This window comes from Coregonus lavaretus (genome assembly GCF_964263955.1).
Source record: "Coregonus lavaretus genome assembly, chromosome: 3".
In the NCBI taxonomy this organism is placed as follows: domain Eukaryota; kingdom Metazoa; phylum Chordata; class Actinopteri; order Salmoniformes; family Salmonidae; genus Coregonus; species Coregonus lavaretus.
Genome location: NC_139990.1, coordinates 3,850,853 through 3,859,470, shown reverse-complemented (window position 1 = coordinate 3,859,470; position 8,618 = coordinate 3,850,853). Strand labels below are relative to the sequence as shown.

Here is an 8,618-nt window from a genome sequence, read left to right as displayed (position 1 = left end):
GTGCCCTGTGTGCCCATTGACAAGCCCCTCACATGGGCCGTTTAGATTGGCGGTCCTTCAAAGAATCCCTTCCTCTGTACCTATATGTGACGGAAGGCGATCTGAGAGCAGTTCCCAAGTCAATATAGGGAACAATCCAACTTTCTATCTTTGCTATGACTTGGATTAATAGGTTACATCCTAAAACGGCTTTAAATGTGAACTGACTAGCTAAAGTTACAGCAGCATCACTTAAACTCAGCACAGACTTTGAACACAACCACTTTAAAGCAGTTTAAAGCTCCATCTCTCCTCTCTGATGTGCTGTGTCATTTAAAAACCTCCCACACAGGCACTAGGTGCCAGAAAGACAAAGATTATCTTTTGCTCTAAGCAACAGTCTTTCATTTCACTCACATGAAAAAGGATCAAGTGAAAAAGGATATGTTGAACAGGATCATGCTCTCTGAAGTATCACATGTCAAACTGACACAGGATCATAGAAAGATCTCCTGCATGTTTGTATTTTGTCCAGGTTTTTGTAGGGACCCAATTCTGAACTGAAATCAGAAAAGGATGTGGCTACTATAAAGTTCAGCTAGTTACCTCCCTTATGAAGTTTGAGTAAGCCTGTGCACAATTCATCAGGTGGTGGAATCACTGCTGCCCCCTGCTGCTCTTGGGAAGTATTGCAGACCAGTGATACTATACTACCAGTGAATCTTTCCTCTCACTTTAGTAAGACGGCATTTGTTGTCCTAACTTTTCACAAGACAAACCACAGTGAATAGAAATGAAACAAGGATGAAGAACTAAAATCAGAATCACACATATAATAAATCAAATGAAGAAGTGTTGTTTTTATATTTGTATTAGGCCTGATAGCCTTCTTAGAGACCAGGCCAAACACAAACTTCAGAAAAGTATATCGATCACTGAGGGCTGTAAAATATAAAAAGGCAAGCCAGTTGCTCTCTGCGTGACTTCACCATCATTAAACACAGACACTAAGGTAGTTACGATTAGTGCCTGGGGGGGGGGGGGGGGGGGGGGCATTAGTCAGAACTAACTGGTAACTTATTTTCTCTAAGGCTGGAGGCATACTTCAACCCCCCAACATGGTTGCTATGGACACCCAACAACAAGGACAGGGGTAAGGTGTAGTAGAGTAGTGGGATTTCTACCATGTCCCAGTCAGTTAGGCCTATAGAGAAAGAGGTGGGACTCTTGTTAACCATTACCATATATTATGGTAACTCTTCTACGGGATCTGGGGGTTTCCAAGTCCTGATTAATCTCTCTCTCTCTCTCTCTCTCTCTCTCTCTCTCTCTCTCTCTCTCTCTCTCTCTCTCTCTCTCAAAATTCAATTTAAGGGCTTTATTGGCATGGGAAACATATGTTAACATTGCCAAAGCAAGTGAAGTAGATAGTGAACAAAAGTGAAATAAACAATAAATATTAACAGTAAACATTACACTCAGAAGTTCCAAAAGAATAAAGACATTTCAAATGTCTTTATTCCATCTATCTCATTAAGAGCAGTTTGCATGCATACCACTGGCTTCCAACTGTGAAGAAAACAGTTGAGGAAACACAGTGCAATGGAAAGAGTTTGGTTGGCTACCTTGCTTGTGCTTTCACTGAATGTTCTCCATCTTTTAACAGAGGTGTCTGTCTTCAAGATTTACCTTTCTATTTTTTAGTGGATCCCTCATTTAACCTCACTTTGTTGCCGTCTGTTTTCTGGGATTTCTGTCCAGGCCTGTGACTGTAGCTTTAAAGGGCATGGCTACTGCAGGGCATGGCAAGCAAGCAGTCAGCTAAAGGAACAAGCCTTTCCTTATGACGCTACACAGTCACAGGCAAGGAGTCTGTTTCCAAAGAGGGATTAGCTATACAGGACTGGTTTTCAAAGAGGGATTTCTACAGCCCACATATACGCACATTTATCATTTGTTCCTAATCTCAGCCATGATCACAGAGAGAACCATGACAATACTCCATAGGCCACAGTGTTATTTTTAAATGTGATAACAAATGCGGTATTGCCCTTCCCAGTGGGCACAAACAATGTTCTTTCCACGTCTTTTCAACAAAGAAAAAATCTATGTTTTTCATTCTGAGGACGTTGAATCAATGTGGAAAACTGACTGGATTTGCAAAAAGTCATAATTATCGCAAAGGAATTTTGAGCATTTTTGCATTTTATTCACTCAACTTTTAACCTAAATCCAATGACATGGTTCAAATGTTTGTTGATTTCACTTTGAATTTACTTTAGTTGACAACTCAATCAAATTTACGTCTGTCAATACATTGTTAATACAAAGTCAATAGTTTGCATTCAATGCAAATAGGTATGAGTGAACAGTATTGATGCATAAGTCAATATCCTGCATTCATTGCAAAGAGCTATGTGTCAAGAGTGTTGACTCAAGTCAATACTTTGTATTCAGTGCAACATAGTTGGTGATAAAGCTGCAATGGGTGAATTGGTTTCCTTCTCTTTTTTTATTTTGATGACATTACAACATTCACAAAAGCTCCCTTTGGAAAAGAAGATATAACATCTGGAATGTTCCCCTCCATTTTCATTCAACATTTGCCTAACCAGGAAGTCCCTTGACGACATAGGAAATTATTTTCTGACAGAGACGTGGCAAACACATCAGCCTACAGTAAATGCATTTCCTTAGCATGGTCTTTTGAAAGATGGCACAGTTGAGGAATTAAGTCTATTGCATTTCACAATGTACATTACAGCATAGGTTGGGATCGACCTAGAAAACAGGTGCTTGCTTCTAAATAAAGATTAGGCCACTAAAAGCAGGCATTTCATTTTGTTTTACAGAGCTAACATCCAGGTAAAATGGGAAGATTACAGACACCCTATCAAAAGCTCTCGTCAGAGCGATGAGGAAGTGTCGTGTGGCATCCCTGTCAATGCTGAGTGGGTGTACAAGTGGGTATAGGTGCGCTAGATAAAGCCCCACTGATGCCTTGACTGTCAAAGCGTTGATATGACTGATCAATTGTACTACTACAACCATTAGGATACAAAACACTACCTGGGTTGGGGAGTAACTTACTACAAGGAATCAGTTACATGGAATCTGATTACAAAAAAACGTAATCAATTACGTTACCAGAAAACTATTGTAATGAGATAACAGATACTTACGAAAAACTAGATGATTACTTCTTGGACTACTTTTAAATTCAGAAAGGTTGTTTGTGAAAATATACCTTGTGACACCTTTCTATTTTCTCAATGACATTCAATTCAGCATTGAAAAAAGGGCAAGTTTAAAGTTTATCCAACCTGAGCGAGTCTGACCACAAGTCAGAGACCACTATGATGACACACCTAATGATGACCACCAATCAGAGACCACTATGATGACACACCTAATGATGACCACCAATCAGAGACCACTATGATGACACACCTAATGATGACCACCAATCAGAGACCACTATGATGACACACCTAATGATGACCACAAGTCAGAGACCACTATGATGGCATATTATATTATTATGATGACACACCTAATGATGACCACCAATCAGAGACCACTATGATGACACACCTAATGATGACCACCAATCAGAGACCACTATGATGACACACCTAATGATGACCACCAATCAGAGACCACTATGATGATACACCTAATGATGACCACCAATCAGAGACCACTATGATGACACACCTAATGCATTTGATGGATCCTTTTAGTCTTCTTCTAACGCCTCTTAAGGGGAAAGTAATTCAAAAGTAATCAGATTACTTTACTGAGTTTGGGTAAACCAAAGTTACGTTACTGATTACAATTTTGGACAGGTAACTACTGTAGTAACTGAAACTGATTACATTTAGATTACATCACTCTTTTTTTTATGAGAATTTTCCTGCACGGCAGGAAATGCTAACTTGTAGTGTATTCAAGGTTTTAAAAAAGCTTCTAAAGTTTATAATTTCCACTTTAAAATGTCAGATTTAATTTGCCCTAACGTAAAATTGATCAACCCCTACAAAAAATGTCAATTAATTAGAATCCACATAATAATTATAATGTCCTGTTGATGTTGGATTATTTTCCTGATGCTCAAATTAAGATCCTACATCTGCACCCAACCCTGAAAACGACCCAACTCTGAATAAAGGTAGACGAAGAGAGACAATTCCATCATCATTTCAGGCAATTCAGTAATAACACTGGACAGATAGATTTGGAATCTTCTCAGTTGGCTGCAGATGTGATGGAATTGACCTCAATGGAAGTGTTTAGTGTGCCCAGGACCAGAAACATTGATCTAGAGCAGGCAATGAGAGTGATATGTGGTCCACTGTAGCTCAATTGGTAGAGCATGGCGCTTGTAACGCCAGGGTAGTGGGTTCGATCCCCGGAACCACCCATACGTAAAAATGTATGCACACATGACTGTAAGTCGCTTTGGATAGAAGCGTCTGCTAAATGGCATATTATATTATTATATGGTTGGTGTGGAGAGAGCTAGATAGATACCTATAGGACTGACTATAGCAGGGGGAAAGATCAAGCACTGACCTCTATCTCTCTAGCCAAGTTGAAAACATTGGATCTTGAATCTGCATGAACAAATTTGTCAGTAGGTTTAAATTGTTAGGTTGTTGATAACTTGTAAGGTCATACCTCACAATTGATAGTCCACACCCATGTTTGGAAGTTAACTGTTATTTAAAATTGTATTGTTGAGGCCCTTCCAAAAGCCAACTAGTGAACCACTGAATATGGAAAAATATGTCATTTGAGACCATTGACACTGAAACCCAACTTACCACACTATCTTCATTACTCAGTTTTTTTTCCAATCACAAGACTCCAACAGAATCTATGTCATCATTACACAACAGCATCCCTCCTCAACAGATCAGCTTTCAGGAACTATTTTCTATAAAAAACTGAACATTAAACAAAGGCGTTTCATTGGTGGTCAGATTTGAGTCTGACACCTCCCTTATTTACAGTTAAGCCTTTTTCCTAGAGATTTCAAAAGATTGAAATTTAATACGATGCAATTAGTTTGAAAATGCCAAGCAAGCAACCTGGTAAGCAGAAACCTGAGTTCACTCCCATGTTAATTTACTGAAATGTTGTGTGACTGAAAAAGAACAAGGAATTCTGAGAAATCTAAAGCATCTTACAGTAAATGCATTTCCTTAGCATGCTCTTTTGAAAGATGACACAGTTGAGGAATTAAGTCTATCGCATTTCACAATGTATATTACAGAATAGGGCGGGTTAGGATCAACCTAGAAAACAGGTGCTTGCTTCTAAATAAGGATTGGCCCACTAAAAGCAGGCCTCTCATGTCGTGTTACAGAGCTAACATCCAGGTAAAATTTAACTGATGACATGTAATCAAAAAAACGGTAACTGTAATTAGTTACGTTACCAGCAAAAAATATTTTAATGACATAACAGATATTTACGAAAAACTAGATGATTACTTCTTGGACTACTTTTAAATTCAGAAAGGATGTCTGCGGAAAAAAATACACTATGACACCTTTCTGTTTTCTCAATGAGATTCAATTCAGCATTAAAAAAAGGCGCAAGTTTAAGTTTATCCAACCTGAGCGAATCTGACCACAAGTCAGAGACCACTATGATGACACACCTAATGATGACCACCAATCAGAGACCACTATGATGACACACCCAATGCATTTGATGGATCCTTTTTGTCTTCTTCTAATGCCTCTTAAGGGGAAAGTAAATCAAAAGTAACTGAAAGTAATCAGATTACAGTACTGAGTTTGGGTAATCCAAAAGTTACATTACTCATTACAATTCTGGACAGGTAACTAGTAACTGTAATGGATTCAATTTAGAAAGTAATCTACAGATGTAGGATCTTAATTTGATTACTCGTTTGTTAATGAGCAATGGAACAAACACAAAAGAACTGTCAATCTCCCTCGGCCTGGGGCTCCATGCATGATCTCACCTCATGGAGTTGCAATGATCATGAGAACGGTGAGGAATCAGCCCAGAACTACACGGGAGGATATTGTCAATGATCTCAAGGCAGCTGGGACCATAGTCACCAAGAAAACAATTGGTAACACACTACGCCGTGAAGGACTGAAATCCTGCAGCGCCCGCAAGGTCCCCCTGCTCAAGAAAGCACATATACAGGGCCGTCTGAAGTTTGCCAATGAACATCTGAATGATTCAGAGGAGAACTGGGTGAAAGTGTTGTGATCAGATGAGACCAAAATAGAGCTCTTTGGCATCAACTCAACTCGCCGTGTTTGGAAAAGGACGAATGCTGCCTATGACCCCAAGAACACCATCCCCACCGTCAAACATGGAGGTGGAAACATTATGCTTTGGGGGTATTTTTCTGCTAAGGGGACAGGACAACTTCATCGCATCAAAGGGACGATGGACGGGGCCATGTACCGTCAAATCTTGGGTGAAAACCTCCTTCCCTCAGCCAGGGCATTGAAAATGGGTCGTGGATGGGTATTCCAGCATGACAATGACCCAAAACACACGGCCAAGGCAACAAAGGAGTGGCTCAAGAAGAAGCACATTAAGGTCCTGGAGTGGCCTAGCCAGTCTCCAGACCTTAATCCCATAAAAAATCTGTGGAGGGAGCTGAAGGTTTGAGTTGCCAAACGTCAGCCTCGAAACCTTCATGACTTGGAGAAGATCTGCAAAGAGGAGTGGAACAAAATCCCTCCTGAGATGTGTGCAAACCTGGTGGCCAACTACAAGAAACGTCTGACCTCTGTGATTGCCAACAAGGGTTTTGCCACCAAGTACTAAGTCATGTTTTGCAGAGGGGTCAAATACTTATTTCCCTCATTAAAATGCAAATCAATTTATAACATTTTTGACATGCGTTTTTCTGGATTTTTTTGTTGTTATTCTGTCTCTCACTGTTCAAATAAACCTACCATTAAAATTATAGACTGATCATGTCTTTGTCAGTGGGCAAACGTACAAAATCAGCAGGGGATCAAATACTTTTTTCACTCACTGTATAAGAAAGCTAAGGAATATATATATATATATATATATATATATATACAGTGGGGAAAAAAAGTATTTAGTCAGCCACCAATTGTGCAAGTTCTCCCACTTAAAAAGATGAGAGAGGCCTGTAATTTTCATCATAGCTACACGTCAACTATGACAGACAAAATGAGGAAAAAAAATCCAGAAAATCACATTGTAGGATTTTTTATGAATTTATTAGCAAATTATGGTGGAAAATAAGTATTTGGTCAATAACAAAAGTTTCTCAATACTTTGTTATATACCCTTTGTTGGCAATGACACAGGTCAAACGTTTTCCGTAAGTCTTCACAAGCTTTTCACACACTGTTGCTGGTATTTTGGCCCATTCCTCCATGCAGATCTCCTCTAGAGCAGTGATGTTTTGGGGCTGTCGCTGGGCAACACGGACTTTCAACTCCCTCCAAAGATGTTCTATGGGGTTGGAATCTGGAGACTGGCTAGGCCACTCCAGGACCTTGAAATGCTTTTTACGAAGCAACTCCTTCGTTGCCCGGGCGGTGTGTTTGGGATCATTGTCATGCTGAAAGACCCAGCCACGTTTCATCTTCAATGCCCTTGCTGATGGAAGGAGGTTTTCACTCAAAATCTCACGATACATGGCCCCATTAATTCTTTACACGGATCAGTTGTCCTGGTCCCTTTGCAGAAAAACAGCCCCAAAGCATGATGTTTCCACCCCCATGCTTCACAGTAGGTATGGTGTTCTTTGGATGCAACTCAGCATTCTTTGTCCTCCAAACACAACGAGTTGAGTTTTTACCAAAAAGTTATATTTTGGTTTCATCTGACCATATGACATTCTCCCAATCCTCTTCTGGATCATCCAAATGCACTCTAGCAAACTTCAGACGGGCCTGGACATGTACTGGCTTAAGCAGGGGGACACGCCTTGCACTGCAGGATTTGAGTCCCTGGCGGCGTAGTGTGTTACTGATGGTAGGCGTTTGTTACTTTGGTCCCAGCTCTCTGCAGGTCATTCACTAGGTCCCCCCGTGTGGTTCTGGGATTTTTGCTCACCGTTCTTGTGATCATTTTGACCCCACGGGGTGAGATCTTGCGTGGAGCCCCAGATCGAGGGAGATTATCAGTGGTCTTGTATGTCTTCCATTTCCTAATAATTGCTCCCACAGTTGATTTCTTCAAACCAAGCTGCTTACCTATTGCAGATTCAGTCTTCCCAGCCTGGTGCAGGTCTACAATTTTGTTTCTGGTGTCGTTTGACAGCTCTTTGGTCTTGGCCATAGTGGAGTTTGGAGTGTGACTGTTTGAGGTTGTGGACAGGTGTCTTTTATACTGATAACAAGTTCAAACAGGTGCCATTAATACAGGTAACGAGTGGAGGACAGAGGAGCCTCTTAAAGAAGAAGTTACAGGTCTGTGAGAGCCAGAAATCTTGTTTGTTTGTAGGTGACCAAATACTTATTTTCCACCATCATTTGCAAATAAATTCATTAAAAATCCTACAATGTGATTTTCTGGATTTTTTTTTCTCAATTACTCTGTCATAGTTGACGTGTACCTATGATGAAAATTACAGGCCTCTCTCATCTTTTTAAGTG

General features: G+C 40.2%; 1 long non-coding RNA gene across 1 annotated transcript; it reads right to left on the bottom strand.

The window, feature by feature from the left end:
• Window positions 1-3,317: 3,317 nt before the first annotated feature.
• Window positions 3,318-5,687, bottom strand: LOC311112206. Its single transcript, XR_014610845.1, has 3 exons — window positions 5,648-5,687; window positions 3,533-3,696; window positions 3,318-3,470 (listed from the first exon to the last, which is right to left on the bottom strand). It is a non-coding gene; the product is annotated as an uncharacterized lncRNA (long non-coding RNA).
• Window positions 5,688-8,618: the final 2,931 nt, after the last annotated feature.